At 41.0% G+C, this 17,427-nt stretch overlaps 1 long non-coding RNA gene across 3 annotated transcripts in view; it reads right to left on the bottom strand.

Annotated features, from left to right (window-relative positions):
- The window catches only part of LOC121072211, a 53,378-nt gene that overhangs the window by 25,931 nt on the left and 10,020 nt on the right, over window positions 1–17,427 (bottom strand). For 2 of the 3 annotated variants that reach the window (XR_005821075.1, XR_005821076.1), the window contains exon 3: window positions 5,418–5,584. This is a non-coding gene — a long non-coding RNA (uncharacterized LOC121072211). Of the gene's footprint in view, window positions 1–5,417; window positions 5,585–12,001; window positions 12,085–17,427 lie in introns of those variants that run through there. The other variant, XR_005821077.1, reaches the window with a different exon arrangement.

Raw genomic sequence — 17,427 nt, 5'->3', positions numbered from 1 at the left:
TGAATTTCAGAGCTATTCTTTAATTGATATAGTGCACTTCATCCTTCATAAACAATAATCAAAGGTGCCAATGCCTTGGAGGACAGGGAGGCAGATGATCAATACTAGTGGATGACCAGGTCTCTGTAGGAATGTTACTTATACATCAAAATTTATACTGAAGAAGAGAAAGCAAGTCTGTAAGAGCTGTATTTATTAGTTAAAAGACTCATACCTTTGGCTAAGCATCAGTAAAAGCCTCATAGACAAACTTCTTTGTTTCTAGCAGAAATAAATATTTATTATTGCACTGGGAAAAAATACTCTTACAAAGCCTAACTATTTTAATAAAAAATTTAATATGTTTATTTCTTCCGGACAAGAGATAAAAAGCTGTCAGACAAATAATGGTTTAAATTACAGTGAGATGTTTTCTTTACCTAATCTTTCTTTTTCTTCTTTCCCAAAATCTATGTGACATGCTCAGAATTTTTATTTTTAGCAAGAAATGTCAAGGAAACACTTTATAGTAAGTGGCTGTTCATTATTAATTCTTTTGTTATTAAACTTGGGAACATTAATTAACACTAATCGTTTTGGCACTAATATAGATTTCCCACAACAAATTCTTTACTCACATATACAGACCCTATAATCTAATCAAGCAATTTTCTCCTACCTATTCAGAAGGGAGAAAAAGAGCAAGATTGTTATTTCTTTTTTTTTTTTTTCTTTTTTTTTTTTTATTCTGAGAAGGAGGAGGTGCAGGAGAAACTGCTAATGGGACCGTGTAAGAATTATATAAGAAGAGAGAAAAACAATAACTATTGCCACAGACAGTGTATGTTGTACTCAATCAGGAGCTGTATGTTATAAAAGGTAACACTGAAATTCAGTAAGGAGATAGATGTAAGTAGCTCTAAGTATCAAGGAAATGTATGGCTCTGCAAAAGCTGGAATAATAATAAAACTTTGTTTCTTCTTAAGAAAGAAAAAAAAAACTTCCAAAATAATTTAGTAACTAGCATGTTGATTTCTAGTGCAGCTCTGATACAGCCCAAATTTCCAGTGCAGTGGATGAATGTTGCTATGTAGTGAGACAAGTATAACAGAAATTTATCAAAGAATCTTCCTTATAAGAAGAAATGGAAAGTTTCAAATGCTAATGCAAATTTTGGACAAGCTAATCATGGGAGTATGAGTTGCTATATAGGATTCTGATATTTTGCATAGTACAAAACTAGGCTGTTGAGCTCTTGTTGAACATGCCACGGTCAGATTTACTGATTTTTCATATTGGCAGGTACATTCTTTAAACCACTGCAAATAATTTTGCAAAATAAGGTTGTCATTACTCCTCAGATGCCCAAATTTGAATTAACATGATGAATGAATATACTGTATTTCTCAGAACAAGCAAGCTGCAAGCTCCATCTTAAGCATGGAAGCTGCAGTGTGACTGATTAAGTATGTACACTGCTTGCCAAATCTCTGCAGATCAACACAGGACTTAAATCTCACTTTCACTTTTAGACTTATAATTATTCTCAGAATGAAGTTTCCATAATGAATAGCTAAAACCATTTATTTCAAATATTGATTTACAGCTGGAGGCCTTACATTAATACATGTCTTAGTCACTTTGGGCCTTCACTACTAATCAAGCTCTGTGCAGGTAGAGGAGAGAAAAACTGTGTGATGATACCCTTCAGTGGTACAAGGTCCAGTCAGCACCTTGAAGTCCAAAGTCATTCATCCAAAATCCAGCAGCAAAGCATTACACCCCAATCCAGCAGTTCCTTTCTTATCACCTGGTAGATTTAATGTTAGATTTAATTTCTTTAGACCATCCTTGCAAAACTTGAACAAATTAGATTTTAATTTCTCTCCTCAGGCCTTTTCCCATGCCTTCCGTCTCCAACTCCCATGGTTCCTGTCTCTGAGCTTCAGAAAAAAAAAAAAAAATCCTTTTAATCCCAAGGACTCAGGTGTCTTTCACTACTCTTTCAAATTATTCTGGAAATGCACATTTTTAACATAAAATTCAACCCTTAAGAAAAGATAGATTTTTAAAATTTTCCTCCAGAAAATCACTGAACTGGCATGACATATCACAGCTTGATCAATTCTTATATGCTATTTCACATCCTAAATCTAGCTACTGTCCTTACAGATTGCAAACCGCTTCTTCTAGTAGGCAGCTCAGAAGTATTTTTAAGGAATCTGCAACCTGGACAGCTGCAGAGATGATGTGCAGGTTCTAGACCATCTATGTGCAATGGTGCATGGATGGACTCAGCTCATACACCTTCCTTAATGAAATCCTTTAAGGAGCAGAAATAAGGAGACATGAGGTCTCCATGATCCTCCACAGCAGGTTATACCATTCTTGCTGATGAAAATATTTCAAGATTAGTTTTTCCAGTATTTCAGTACCTTCCATAGGTACAAAGCAATTCTATGGAAAACACCAGCTAAAACGCAGCATGCAAACATTTTGATCTGGCAAAAGCAGGGGCTTTGCTCTTTGCTTACATTAAATATTCACAATGTACTTGGCCAGGCTCTCAGTGAGCATTTCCTGATTTACACCAGGTGAGGATCCAGCCTTTGTAGGTAACGAGCTTTTGAGAAACATTTAGTGTATAAAGAGACCGCATTTTACAGGTGCTGGTGGAATATGCATAAAACCATCAGGAGCACACGTAAATTCCTTGCTGGAAGACCCTGACTACTACAGCTCTGCCTGAAAGTCCAAACAGACCAAAATTGCACTGAGGCGGTGTACCAACATGGTTTCCCATCTGCTCGGTGGATAAATGGCACCAAATTCCCCGCCAGTAACATTCAAGGGTGTATGAAAACGCAGCAGTACGAAAACGCCTCTTTTACATTTCCCTCCGTCCATCCTGCCATGAAGGCAGCCTGCTTTCTCTCAAGGAGCCCCTATGTCTCAAATGAGTGTAATCACACCAGCAATCCTCCAGCACTATGACACAGAACACACAGCACTACCTCACATACATTATTTGATAACGTTTTAGCACTGAACTGCTTTCGGTACCCATCAGCCCATGGGTTTTCCTCCTCCCAAGATGTCACAGAGTTATTGACATTGACAGAACCAGGTTAACAGCGATTAAGGGAACACTACAAATTCCTGCCTCTAGCATGAGTGAATATACAAATGCTTTTTTTCCTTTCTTCCTTCTCTCTCTCTTTTTTTTTTTTTTTTCTCTTGAGCTTAAAGTTCACAAATTCTGAAAAACAACAGGTTTCAGTACGCGTTATTGTAAAACACACTGCAAAGGTGCATAACTTCTTGCACCCTATCTAAGTCCAGTCTGGATTTCTGGATTCAAAAGGGTTTTGTGAAGAGATAAATTCTGCTAATTGATTTTCAGCTGCACAAAAACAGTGTCAGTAGAAAAGTCAAGCTGAGATTGCATAGCACATCTCTGTAATAAGAAAAAAATCCAAATTGCGAAAAATGCAGTTTTCTCTTGTTATGCCAGAACTAGGAAGAGCCACCCTAATCCCAATATTAGCCTAACATATTCTGAAAAAAATACAAGAGACTATCAAAATTTCCAATAGTGCATTTTAGCATTTTCAAGCAATTCATATGTGATTCAGAAGCTTATGGTTACCTTCTGGCAAAAAGAAAAAAAAAATCCAAACATTTTCAGCTTCTACTATAGAAGAGACAAAATGCCTATGACTTAGAGAACCTGTCAAAAGTTATAAGCATAAACACCACAATTTTGTATCTTCAGGATGAACTTCAAATACACAGAACAGCCCCTGGTTTTAATCTTATTTTTTCCCTTAATAACTGACCTACATAAGAGACCAAATCCTTGATACTTTTTGGCACAATATACATTTCCCTTACGTGTACCGTAGAGTTGTCACTAATTTCCCTAACCAATCATTGCAGAAGACTGAGGACTGGAGCAGTACTGTGGCTGCCGCAGTATTGACAGGGAAAAAAAAAAAAAGAAAAAAAAAGAAAAAAAAAAAGGCCCTCCCAAAAAAATAAAAAATGAACAACCTGGTGGAGATTTCAATCCATTAGCAGCACTGAGCTTGCCAGTTCTTTACTGCAGCATTTGACAAGGCTCTGAGCCAGAGATTAAGGCACGTCTCCCGAGGAAGGAAAAGAACAGGAGCTTCCACACTTCATTAAGGATAAGTTTTATTTGCAAACTGCCAGCCCACAGAGTGGCACTGACTTTTGGGTCATGGAAAAGGTTGCAGTTGTGCGCTCGAACTGTGCCAAGCTGAGCTAGATAATACCCTTAGAAAAGCAAATCAAAGAAAAAATGATAAGAAAATTAGGGAAATCCATGATCACAAATAAGACTAAAATAGGACTTGAAATGTAGCTTGTGCTCCAGTCAGCTTTTTCCCCCTCAAAACTTGTACTAAAGCAGGACAAGTGCCCAAAACAACAGGGAGCAGTTAACTGCAAAATGTATATTCATGCTGTATTTTTTTCATAATTTAAACATAAGTTCTCAGAATTATTTCACATTGATTTCTTTAACAACGTTAATATCCCTATAGAGTCAAGCCTTATCATTATTTGATCCTTTGCCAAAGACTGTACTGGCATTCCATGACCATATACATTTTTCACTAAGCTATTGTGTGTGTGTTGTTTTTGTTTTGTTTTGTTTTGTTTCCTGGCTTGTTTTTCAAAATCTGAATAGAAATGCATAGCTTATACAGTTGAAAGTATAAATCATAAATCACTCATCGTAAAGGACCAATATTGAAGTCTTTATTTGGTATTTGCACTGCCAATTTCCCAATTGTTTTCAAAAGGAGTTGTATTTGAGTAAAGACATGGATGCCAGTAAAGGTAAGTTACCTCCACTCCAGGAAAAGGGGCTTTAGCAATAATCCTTTGTGTTAGGTACCAGATCTTCTTTACACTAACATCATTAAGATAGTTTGCAGTGAAGGGTTTTCAATAACTAAGAAAAAAAGTGCCCAGAGAAACAATAATGGGAAATTTGCCTAAAATAGGCAAATTATATAGTTGAGATATACATGACCAATTTTCTTCATTTTGAACATGCATATGTGCACTAACAGGGATCATCAACAGACCTTTGAGTTGCTCAGCCTTGGCACCCAGCTGGTATGGTCGCAACCACTATTACAGCTATTGCCCATTGAGTAATCTACTGCAAGCACTTTCCATGCACTCAGAAACTATAGGAAGAAAGAATAAAAAATTACTATGTCTTTTATTGCTTTGGCATATCCACTCTTCTCATATGGATAGATGGTGACAGGAGCTTGATTTGGAAGAGTCTGGATTTGAACAGCTCACAAACAGAAAGGAATCTAAAAAGGAATGGCAGCATGGAAGGCCTACGGCAGATGCTGATGCTAACCTACAACTCTCCCAGCATCATTCACCTCACCTGGCAGCCCTCCTGTGCATCCTGGCACGGGGATGAGGGACCCTGGACATGGTCTTTCCTTCCAGCAGTCTCTCCGCAGCTGGATGAGTGCAGCAAGCGATACTGGCAGAAGTTTAGGTGCAGCTTCATCATAATCTAAGATTATGGCTGTATATCATCTTCAATACCTAAAGCAAAGCAAAGCAATTACATTTTTTTCTTAATCTGTAACTGAACTAAAGCCATTTATGCACATAAAATGCTCCTGCTTTGTTCTCTGCTTTTCTTTATTACCTATTAAAATATGAACTTGATTACATACTGATACACAGAGAAACAAGAATTTTTAAAGTACTGCAAACACATTGATCTCCATGGAATTTCTCTTTCCTTTATTTGTTTAAAAAATGCTTGCAGATCTTGCAGTATCCAGTTATATTTCCCATGTCCATGGAACAGTCCATCTTTTTCAACCATGGCTTAGTGGCAGTCCTCCAATGAACTTCCTGATCTTCCATGTTTTTCAGCCCCTAATGAGAATTGGTACCGGTACTTTCAGCCGAACCCAACATGTCATGATGTCATGACAATTATAACTGGCAGCAGAAATGGCACCCCAGCTCAGACTAAACAAAGGTGACAATCTTTAGTAAGCATCATTAATGAGATCAGTAGAAGATTTACTTTGCTTCATTCCCAGAACCATTGTTATGCTCTCCACGGTCACACAGGGAAGAGGAAATCAACAGCTGTAAAGAATTTGTCTTTTTTTATCTTGTCCTTTCAGGATAACCAAGTCTGTGACGTCTGGAGGAACAGTCAAACTATTTGTAAAGCTGAGAGGAAGGCTCAGTTTTGATTCAAGCTTCATGATTAAAATTATCAGAAGAACACAGTATTCATCCAGGGAAGAAGAATGGCATCTCCTCTTAGTCTTATGAGCTGAGAGAGAATCAGTGATTGGGAAAAACAACAAAAACTTACAATAGAGAACTTTTGAACTGTTTGCCAATTTTGCTTTGTTCCTATAAATTTTCTTCACTTGCCATGTTCCTTTTGCAAGAAAAAAAAAAAAAAAAAGAAAAAGAAAAAAAAGAAAAAAAAACCTATAAACATTAGTTAGTTTTGTGGTGAGGTGTTTTTCTGCCAACCTGAGGTTAGAAGTGGAGCTGGGATCCCAAGAGCTAGGCTTTGTATTATAGTATTGTATTTTTGATGCGGTAGTTAAAAGTCAATTACTGTTTCCATTATAAACCCTGTTTTCCAAGGGTTTATACCTCAACCATTTTCGTTTCCATCATGCTGAACTTGGCATACAAACAGTATGGATACACAATTTTTAAATAGACTAAATGAGGTTGGCCCATTTTTAGATACAGAGTAGTCAGAAACTGTTGTCAGTTGATTTTTACTCTTTGATTTTCGCGAACTAAACTATAGCTTCACTTTAAAAACTGGATTACTTCAAGGAATTCTCTCTGTGGTTGGGCCTGATACCTTTTACCACTGCATTAAAAAAAAAATAATAATAATAGTACAAAAGCCCATTGACAAAATTCTCCCTTTAAGAGCTGATTTTCTATGTGCAATTTCAGAGGCCAGGGCTCCCAAGCCATATGTCCCACTGGAGACCAGAGTGTATCAAGCCACTTATGGTTCAAAAGTGGATTTTAGCCCAGTAACTTACCTCATTTTGGAAAACTAGGGGCAAGGCACCAACTCAAAGGTCAACGTTGTCAGTAATAATCTCTCTGGGGACTTCAGGAAGCTTTGGATCTGACATAGGTGGAGGAGCCATCTCACTGGTCTCCCCCCCTTGTGACTCAAGGCTGCTTGTGCCACGCAGGGCGGAGGGAGGGCTGTTTCACAGGCCAGGTGAGAGCCAGAACAGAGCATTCCCTGTGCAAAGACCAAAATCCAGATGGCCACTGGCTGTTCGAGCCCTCCATCTGGGGCTGCGTGTCACTCGGTAATTGCACTCAGCAGATGCTAATTGCTTAAAAGCTACTTCAGCTTAGAAAATTCACTTTGCCAAGGCCACAACGAATATTTTCTTTGACTTCAATTTCCATGCATTCCTTCCACCTGAATTTCCTGCATTTTTTCTATTAATTGAAGATAGTTGGAATCACAGAGCAATGACACAAATGTTTCACAATTCAGCTTTACCGGTGGTAGACTGACTCACATTTGGTTCATCCCTGTGAATATCCATTTCTACAGAAAAGGTTTCTTTCTTCTGAAGTACAAAAAACTTAGTTAATTTTTACTAGAATTGTTTCTGATGTTTTTCCCCAACATAACAGCCCTGTAGTACAAAAGGAGAACCAGCTCCTTACTTTTTAAGGTGACCAATACCATCCTGAACTTCTAAAACTGTCCCAATAGCATATCAAACTTTTTTTTTTTAATTTTTATTTTGACAAATAATTTTTTAAAGTATCCCAGGAAGATATGTGAGTTTGTACTAATTTTACTGGTTGGGAAAATGAATCACAAAAAAACTGTGACTCACCCAAAATTTCACAGAGGCTCAGGGTCAGAAACAGGAAGAGCACAAACATCTCTATTCCCACTGCCGTGTTTTAGGCTTTCAGTGGGTTGCTTTCCCAGGGCAGAAACTGAACAGAAACTGAACAGAAAGCTATTAGGTGTTAATCCAAATTTTGCTGATGATGACAGATTTCAATAAGCTTTAGGTCAAGATATTATTTCTCATTTATTTTGGAATAAGAGAGATATGAATCTAAGCTAATACACATGAGATCACCCGACACTGCCACCTTTCTGCACATCCCACTTAACATCAAGGCGAGGTACCAAGTTGGTAAGCATAACACCAACCTTCCTCGCTGTTACCATTTACATGGCATAGTTAGGTTTATGCAATTTTTTCTCATGCATAATAAATAGGGCATATTACAGAGGTGGAAGGCACAGTAGCGTGTTACCATCTTCCCTTTCACAGTCTATGTGCAATCACCGTAGCCTGTGTGCTCCAAGTGCATGCTCAGATCATGTTTTTGTGAACACTGACAAGAACAACTTTCTTGAAAGCTATCAAAGCCATCCTCATTATCCTTTATGGGCTGTGCAGAAAATGTCTCCACTATTAGACATTTAACTGGAGTGCAGCAGAATGGTTTTGCTGGCCCCCTCCAGTTCTTCGGGTAAAAGCTCTGTTCATAATCAGTTTCTGCTTTTTTTAATGACCCTCAAGAGGTCCCTTCTGGTACACTTCAGTTCCCTTTCTAGTGTCCCATTGATTTTACAGACTTTAGGAACTTGCTCTTAACCTTCTGCTTTTTTCCTGGATCACTGCTGAATGATTAGGCACTACAGAGCCTTTTGTTACCCTGTACACTGAGAGATATCTGGAGAATTAAAACACCAGTTACAATAACATTTGCTAGAGAAAGAGAGTGCTCTTCTCTCAGGGCTATTCACCCTGTTATGTGCATGACTTTTTCTGGAGAAGAAGAATGACTTCAAACTCATAGGAAAAAAATACAGAGCTATCTACTTGGATACAAGACTGAAATTCACTCAAGAGCCTACATTTATATGTACCATGAATTTTAGCAGTAGAAGTGAAACCATTTAATGTTGGGAAGGGTGGGCCAGAGTCTGCAGTATGGTGAGCAGCATGCAAGAATAAAAAGATTATTTATTTTTTTTTTAAAAAAAAGGATTTTAAAGGATTTTCCAACCAAAGTGTTTTCAGTTATCTGATTTGATTAACATGGAGCCACAACAGTGCCAAAAGTATGTTTGTTACAGTGGTTCTGTTTATTTGCTTGTTTGTTTTTTGAGTTAGGGTAGTTGGAGAAATACGGCTCTTAAGGCATGCCAGGTAAATTCAAACAGAAGGATGCTTGGTGTAAGGACTTCCTCTAAACCACAGTATAGCAGTGGTACAAGCTGTGATTGCATGTGGTGTTCCTCCAAAATCTCTGACCTTGCTCAAATGCTCTCACCTCACCAGGATCCTGCTGCAGGAAGGACTGATCGTCCCTATGTAATTTTAGGACCACTTCCTTCACTATGTATTCCCCAGGAAATGTATTAAATGTTGATTAGTTCCTTGAAAAAGATAAAGGACAGAGCTCTAGTACCATCCTATGGAAACATCCCCAAATTTTCCCAGGAGGTTGAAGTTCAGGCAACTCCATTTGCAACAGCAGGTTTGAACCAGTGTGTGGGGATGGTGGCAGCCCAATTACCGCCCGCACCCGGCTCCAGCTGCCTCGCTGCAGGATGCTGGGGGGGCAAAAAAAGCAACCTTAAAACCAGAAACAGAAATTGCAGCGTTGTTGTTGTTGTTGAGATGCCAGCCGAAAAGGAATCATTATAAAGAGGTTGATGCTTTCGGGGGGGGGTGGAAAGGGGGGGAGATGGAGGACTCACCCGAATGATCCTAGTTAAGGGCCTTAACAGAGATGCAGCTTAACGTCTCTTTGAAACTGGTGAATCTCCCTGCTTGGCTGAGCTTGGATTGTGTGTTACTACAGTAACATTTCACAAACAGGGATACCCCTCCTTTTAAAAACTGCTCACTCCCAAAATAGCAACATAATTTAGCAATATTTTGTATCAAGACAATTACATTGTAGTATTATTGTAGTCTTAGTACCTCATTAAAACAAAAAAATGTTAAATCCTTGTTTTGTTGAACACAAGAGATGAATAGTAAATATTGATTTAGAATGAATGCAAACATTTCCCTAGGAGTGGATAATTACAGCCTTTCTATGCAAAACACTTATATTTGAAGAAGCACTTCACTTACTTTGCCATGTGGTATACATTCTTTAGTACATTTTAAATTATACGTTGTCCTGGACAGTGTCTGCTCTATAATTTCTTGTGTCTCTACACCAGAGTCAGTATGTAATTTTAAACTGCAAACTTTCTGCCAACTAGAAGAGGAGAACAGCCTTAACTCTTTCCCTGAGCCGCCCTCAGAAAGCAGCCCGGACTGCACGCACAGTCATGAGACCAGTGAGCTCAGGGCTCGAGCAGCACCGAACGAGTTTGGTCTAGCTGGAATTTCACAAAGATGCTACTCCCAGCAGTCTTTGTTGTCACACGGCATTTTCTGATTACGTACGAGGCCTGATGTGCTCTAATTTCCAGCCAGATCAAAGGGATTCCAAAAGTTTGAACAAAAACTGTACTTCCAGAGAATTTGCAAACGGAGAGCTGAATTTTTGGAAGGGAGCATCTAGGTTGAGAGCTCCCAAACACATATTTGAAACAAATTATTTATTCTACTTATTTTGGCATTCGGAGATGTAGTTCATTCTTGGACTGACATGGGATGCATTCAGCTCTTTCTGCGGAGAGTCAGGCATGCACACGGTGCCTCATGTAAGCAGAATTTACACATCAAACCCTATAGCCCTTGTCATGCATTTTAAATTGTATAGGTTTATTAGGTTGCAAGACTGGGACATAAATTCATATGCAGCTTAATCAGGCTACATGAATGTGAAAACAGTATGTCCCTGAAGTAGCTTGGGAGATTAATCCAAACAACTTGTGAATTTTGTTATCTTATGCAACCACAAGCACCCCTAGTGCATGTATTCTATGGGCCAAATTTTCCAAACCTGGGACCTTGCACCTAAATAACTTTATTTTCATAAATATTCACATCCTCATCTTCCATTCCTCAAAACAGAGAAAGGTCTAAATGGATATTTAAACTCTTTCCAATTTACCAAGCATTTAAAAATACATTTATGGCCCCTTGACACATCATACCAGGAGAGGCTTATGTTTTGCTGGATACAGAAACTTCAAGCCCCACAGCAGTTTCCTGACTCTGGTTAATTCGCTGCAGTAATGAGTATTGCAATGGTACTCAAAGGAAGAGCAAAGAGGATCCGAATGTGATTCCAGACATTGACCACAAATTGCATTGACTAACTCAGCACCAGCACGCTGAACAAAAGCACAGTGCTGGTAGGAAGCTGTTACACATGCCACATACTCTGATTACCTCTATGATTTTGGTAAAACACACAGAATAGTCTGCATTTCAGTTCCTACACCTGTACATACACACTGGTACGCTTGTGTTTGTTCACAAAGCAGACCCCACGGTTATCCTTGCTGGATTTTCAGCCTGGAAATCCACAGAGAATCTCCTGCTACATACTAGATTTAATAGATTAAATAGATTTGAGGAAAACTTGTATTAAGGGGAAAAAAAAAATTGGAAGAAAATGGAATTCTCTTGCTGGGGGGGGGGGGGGGAGGGGGGGTGGGGAATGAAAAAGACAAAAATTTTATCAAAATATAGCATGTGTTAACAAAAACAGAGAAAGATTGCTGGAAGAAGCAATGAGGTTTCGATGTCCCATGTTTTCTCTAAGATATTTCTCAGGAGTCCCACCTTCACCCACCACCAAACCCTCTTCACACAGAGGTCATATTCAGCAGCTGGTTGTACAGAGATACATTTCACCAACGTGTGCCTCCTAAGACAGCTTTGTACTTGTAGAGAAGCTTAACAGAGCATTAAGGCAAGAGACTTCAATCCTGTGGGCAAAGTTATGTGTCTACAAGGAAAATATTCAGCCTCCCCACTTGGCACCTACCCCTGTGCTATTTGGAGGTAGCCACAGCTCTGCAACAGCACCCAGGATAGTCCTGCTCGGAGCGACTGAAGAAATCTTCCACTGGAATTTACTGACTTTAAAATTAGCTCTTCCCCTTGCCCCCTATTCCGAGGATTTGCATAACCATAGGGGAAAAGACGACACAAGATAAAAATAAATTTGGCTGCTGCAGATCAGAAATCAAGGGGAAAGTGTCAGGGCAGTGTTTTGCTTTGGGTTTTAGTGGAGACAAAATAACTTAAACTACTAGGAAAGATAACGTATGACTAAGAAAATTCCCTGAGCAATCAGAGGATGTGTTTTCAGCTTTTTTACATTTTAGTTTTATTTTCTCACAGCAATGAGCTCGGATGAGGCTGGAGTCCCATGACCAAGCTGGCGCAATCCGCGCACCCTACCTGGATAATCAAGGATTGTAAATCATCATTTTATAAGAATTTAACTTTTCCGCTTCCAACACAATCAAACGTAGTGGTGAGGGGGCCACTAATCATGACAAAAAATATACTTCAGAGTCTTTCTTGAAGTGCCAACTCCAATAAGTTCTCCGACTGAAATTAAATGCATGTTCTTCTTCCAAACCACAGTTGCCCCCTGGGATGGAGGAATCTCAAGTGGGGGCTGAAAGGCCAGTTGTACCACAGCCCAGGGTTACACCCATTTCTGCAGTTTTTTTTAACTACTGCATGTAGTATAAATTGTATTCCAGCCCACTCAGTGACTGTGCTTTCCAGCATTGGTAATAAAAAAAGATGTCTTCATAGTTTCCACATTCCAGCAGTAACGAGTGGGCCAGTCCATATCTTCCCTCGGTTTCTCACAGTTTTGTGTTTGTTTGCTTTAAAGCCTTCTCCGTGAAGCGAAGGGCAGAAAAGAAAGAAAGATCTGGTGTGTGGCATAAGGAACGGCTGGTGCTGAGTCTGAGAACAGCAACAAAGAGTCATTTTCAAATAGAAATTAAAGTGGAAGAGACCTATTAGCCCGCGCGCTTCGTCTCCCTGCCAACACGATGCTGCTCCACAGAGTGACTTTTTTTTTTTGCAGGCTCAGCACTGAGCTCTTTGCTCCCACTACCAGCATGCTGCCACCCTGAAACCCTGCCATCTGGGACACCCTCCGCATCCCAACACCCCAAAACCTCCCAGGACCAGGGGCCGAGCATCCCTGCTCTGTGCACCGCTGGGTACCAGCAGGACCCTGCCCCGACACATCCTCTGGCCAAGGAGCCAGCCGCTGCCCTGCCGGCCAAAGCAAACATCATGCCATGCAAATGGATAACAAAAAGCAGAGCAGAGGCCAAACACAATACCCTCCTGGTGGGAGTAAGTGTGGAGACAAGGCTTTTTTTCTTCTTCTTCTTCTTTCTTTTTTTTTTTTTTCCTTTCTTTTTCTCCTCCTTTTTCTTGGAAGGGAGGAGAAACATTTCTTGGCTCCTCTCTGTGAAATATAGTGCTGGCGAGGGAGAGGAAGCAAGCCTAGGCACCGGCTTCAGCAGATATCGATCTCTCCACACACTGAAGTGGATATTGACCTTTGGCAACCTTGCCCCCAGCCAAAGAACGGGGTCAGGGAAGACTGTCTGAGAAGGGAAGAGACATTTTTGCCTCTTTTCAGTCCTGCAGTCCCTCAAAGGGCTTAAATCCTGGAGAACGCACACTTTCTGACAAAACAGGAGAGCGAGTGAGTGCTTCAGCGGGGCAGGCGAACTGGAAAGAAAGGGTGGAGTGGGGTCAAGTTTTCCCATTCCAGTGCCCACACCATCTCCAGAAAGCTGGTGGTATAGAGGGGAGCTAGCAAGGATGAAGTCTTTTGCCTGTGGCATGAGGCAGATATGGAGGCAGAAGAAAACAGCACAAGTGCTATTGGGCTCACACTATTTAAAAGAAAAAAAAAAAGGAAAAAAAAAAAAAGGAAAAAAAAAAAGAAAAAAAAACAGAGATTTTGATGCTTTAACAATAGTGGCACTCAGGAAAGATGCCTTTTTGTGAAAGCTGTCATGTGTTTAGGGCTTCAGAATCCCTCTCCAGGCTCATCCATCCTCCATTCACTGGACGGGTGGCCACTGCCTTCACGAGCCTGGCGCATTCCTGATCTCTGTCTGCAGAGGGGTTTTGGACAACGCATGCAGTTGATCTGTGCACACTGCAGCCTTTGTCCAGGACTTCTCCATGTCAGGCATCCGAGCTGGAGCTGCTGAGGCCCGGAAGCAGCCCAGACAAATAGCCAAAACACTAGTTCTCTGTATGCAGAGTATTTCAGAGTAAAGTGCACTCAGATTGCCCTGGCTGTGTAGGGGAACGGCCTTAAGAGTCCGCCACAGGAATGCCTGGAGCCAGCAGGTAGGTGGGCTGGGGACCAAGTCTCTGTACCAGACAATTATCAGGGGTAGGAGAAACAAATCTGCATTTCCTAAGCAGAGAGAATGCTTGCAGGGCTGGTGGGGACCATACTTCCCATCCGAAAGTGTTAACAAGCAGCGAAAGAACTGAAGCGCATCTAATTAAAAATGCATACCAAGGCATAAAGACAGAGTATAAGAGTAAACAAATGGCAGAGACCAGATTTGTTTGCAATAAATGAAGAGGAAAACACCACACAATGCAAACTCATCCAGCACGGAGGAAATAGAGGGAGGCGAGCCGACAAAGGCACCGCTCCGCAAAACCTCCCAAAACAAAGTACAATGCACCCAAAAAGCAGACGGCGTGCCCTGGCACGGGCACGCAGGACACAGCAATGACAGTGGAGCAGAGACACAGTCCTCAGTAGGAAGATTTGTCATTGCAAGGCTGGTATTGCATTGAAATTGCATTGAAATGTGATTAGACCAAAGGATGGTGCCAAACAGAGCTCCAGCTCAGCATATGAACAGGCCATCACGGGACACAACACAGCCTTCTGGGAAAAATAAATTTAAAAAATGTAAAAAATTTACATTTTGAGATTTCTGCTGACACATAATCAGGGAGAGGCAGCCAGATACCACACTGGGTTGGGAGGTTTGGGTTGAGCCCCCTCTGCCTTGTCAAGGGGCTGCGTGGGGCTTGTGGCCGCTACATGAGCCACACCACCCTACTCACGTTGGGTTTTTAGACACGGGAAGACGATGTGCCACTGCAGCGAGGAAATACTGACACCCACCACCGCTGGTATGTTAATCACCCCTCAGATGAGGTCCAACTGCTCTGCCAAGCCTTGTGTGTGTGTCACACCTTCACTGCAAGCGTGGCACAGGCTGCTCACAGCCGGCAGGAGCTCACAGCGGCTTCCCTCGCTGCAGTCCCGAGGCCACCTTCCTTCCCCCAATAATTATCTTCCTCCTAGGTCCCGCTGCACCGAACAATGGTGATCACACTGCTTCTCGGAAGCCGTGTTTGCTTGATTACTGTGGAGCCCTGTCATCTGTTTGTTTTTTCAACACATGATAGGCCACTGTGTTCATCCCCTTGGGATCCCCAGCCAAGCACAGTTCCCAACCAAATGGGGATAAAAGTTCAATTTTATTTCACGGTTTTGTCTTCTCTACAACAAATCTTTTCTGACAGTGTTTTCTGACTGCTAAACTGATCCGTTTTGAGCAATTGATCTAAAACATCTGTCTGCGAGATTAAAAGCAACGCAGAAAGGATACTGCAGCTCTCCTCCGAAGGTGTGGAAGGGCTCGAACACAAAAACATTGAGTGACAGGAGGAAACTTTTAGGCAAACGAGTGCCCTACACTGTGTGCAGTTTGAGGCGTGCATCTTTCCCCTGAAAATTTTGCCAACCGCCACATAATCCAGGAAGTCATGCTTCAAAATATTTAAGGTTGCATTTCTCACAATTTCCTTCTTATCTTTCATAAGACTTACATTTTCAAATGTCAACTTACATATGGGAATGTTTAATCTCAAGGATGCTGATCCATCAGGAAACTTTTAAAATCTTCTCCAAAAGTTTTTTTGTGTGTGTGTTTTTTTCTTTCCCCCCCTCCCTTAATGGATTGTTTCTGTTTAGGTTGTACCTGCTTTTCCAGCTGATGTCACCCCCAGCCTGGATCTGGTCTGCCCTTGATGAAGGGTGGGCGACCTGGGGGACAGCCTCACAGCTCTGCCCCATGGTTTACTGCTGGTTTTGTCACTAGGTGAGATGCAGCCCCAAGCCCCCAACCCCACGTCTGCCAAAAAACCTCCTGCACAGCAAGGAAGGCGATGACACAACCAGCCAGGTTTCAAGTCCTGCAAACGACATGTCCCTTCTTGAGGGACAGGTTCGGTGACAGCACCTTCAGTGCTGAAGGTGGTGTGAACATTTCTGCGGGCGTCAGTGGAAATTGGACTGGGCCTGAAAGTGCCCTGCAGCCTCCCTGGGATGGCATCGCTTCCTTGCCAAATTGCTTCCACGGTCTTGCTAGGGACTGCTAAGCAGTTTCATATTCCAGCCCAACGGCTGGTGAGGGCACTTATACAGACCTTTTGTAATACACTTCAGGAAAGGGAGAAAAAAAAGTTATCCTGACATGTTTCCATTTTCCAAGAAATACAATCAAATGATAAAAGAGCAAATTTTATTCAGAACCGATCTAAACTGTATAAGTTTGCGTGTAATAGAGGATTAGTTCTGTAATAAGTCTGGATACCATAACTAATATTTGGCATTACATTTTTTAAATTCCATAGCTTACACTTTTGCCATGTTTCTATATTTATTTTTAGTATATGTGTTCCATACTGCCAATGTAAATTCATTTAATGTTAGGCATACAACAGTTTTTCAATACCTTTCTGTTATTTGGCTGTACAATTAGCTTCCTAAAATATGATTTATTTTAGTTGAGCTTAGTTTTGGCAAGGAAGCAGGGGGCATGAGGGGGGCTCTTTAGTCCAAGCACAACTTTACTACTGGGAACACTGCTATGAATGGCATGGAGACTAGCATCAGAAATCCATCTTATTCACTGAAAGGCCATATCTGCTGGGGATTATGTGTAGCCCTGTCCACTCTCCCCTTCCCCATCATCCCAGGCTCCCCTCCAGCACTCACCAGCCCAGGGATGGGACTGGGACTTATTGCTTCGTTCAGAAAAAGTGATTATTATGGTGCAACACCAGTTCTGGGTATGCTGGATGGCATCCAGGACAAATTTGTTCACATCTTAATAACATCACGTCTTCCTAGGTTATTAATAAATAAAGGGGTTGGAGGGGCAATAAAAGGATTTTTTTTCTTTATTAAATGAAACTATACTATACAGCCCCTACATAATTGGCAATGATTTGTGATATCTTAATAAACTGTGTGCTTTGGCCCCCCAGCTCATATAGTGCTTAAGAATACACTTAACATTAAGACTCTCGTTTAAAGAAGAAAATGTTTCCCTGCTTCCCTGGAGGAGTGTGCATGCCAATGCCTGTAGATATTTAGGC

Source organism: Cygnus olor, chromosome 6, assembly GCF_009769625.2.
Source record: "Cygnus olor isolate bCygOlo1 chromosome 6, bCygOlo1.pri.v2, whole genome shotgun sequence".
NCBI classification, from domain to species: domain Eukaryota; kingdom Metazoa; phylum Chordata; class Aves; order Anseriformes; family Anatidae; genus Cygnus; species Cygnus olor.
Note: the sequence above shows the minus strand (reverse complement) of the source record. Positions and strands in the feature narration are given on the sequence as shown.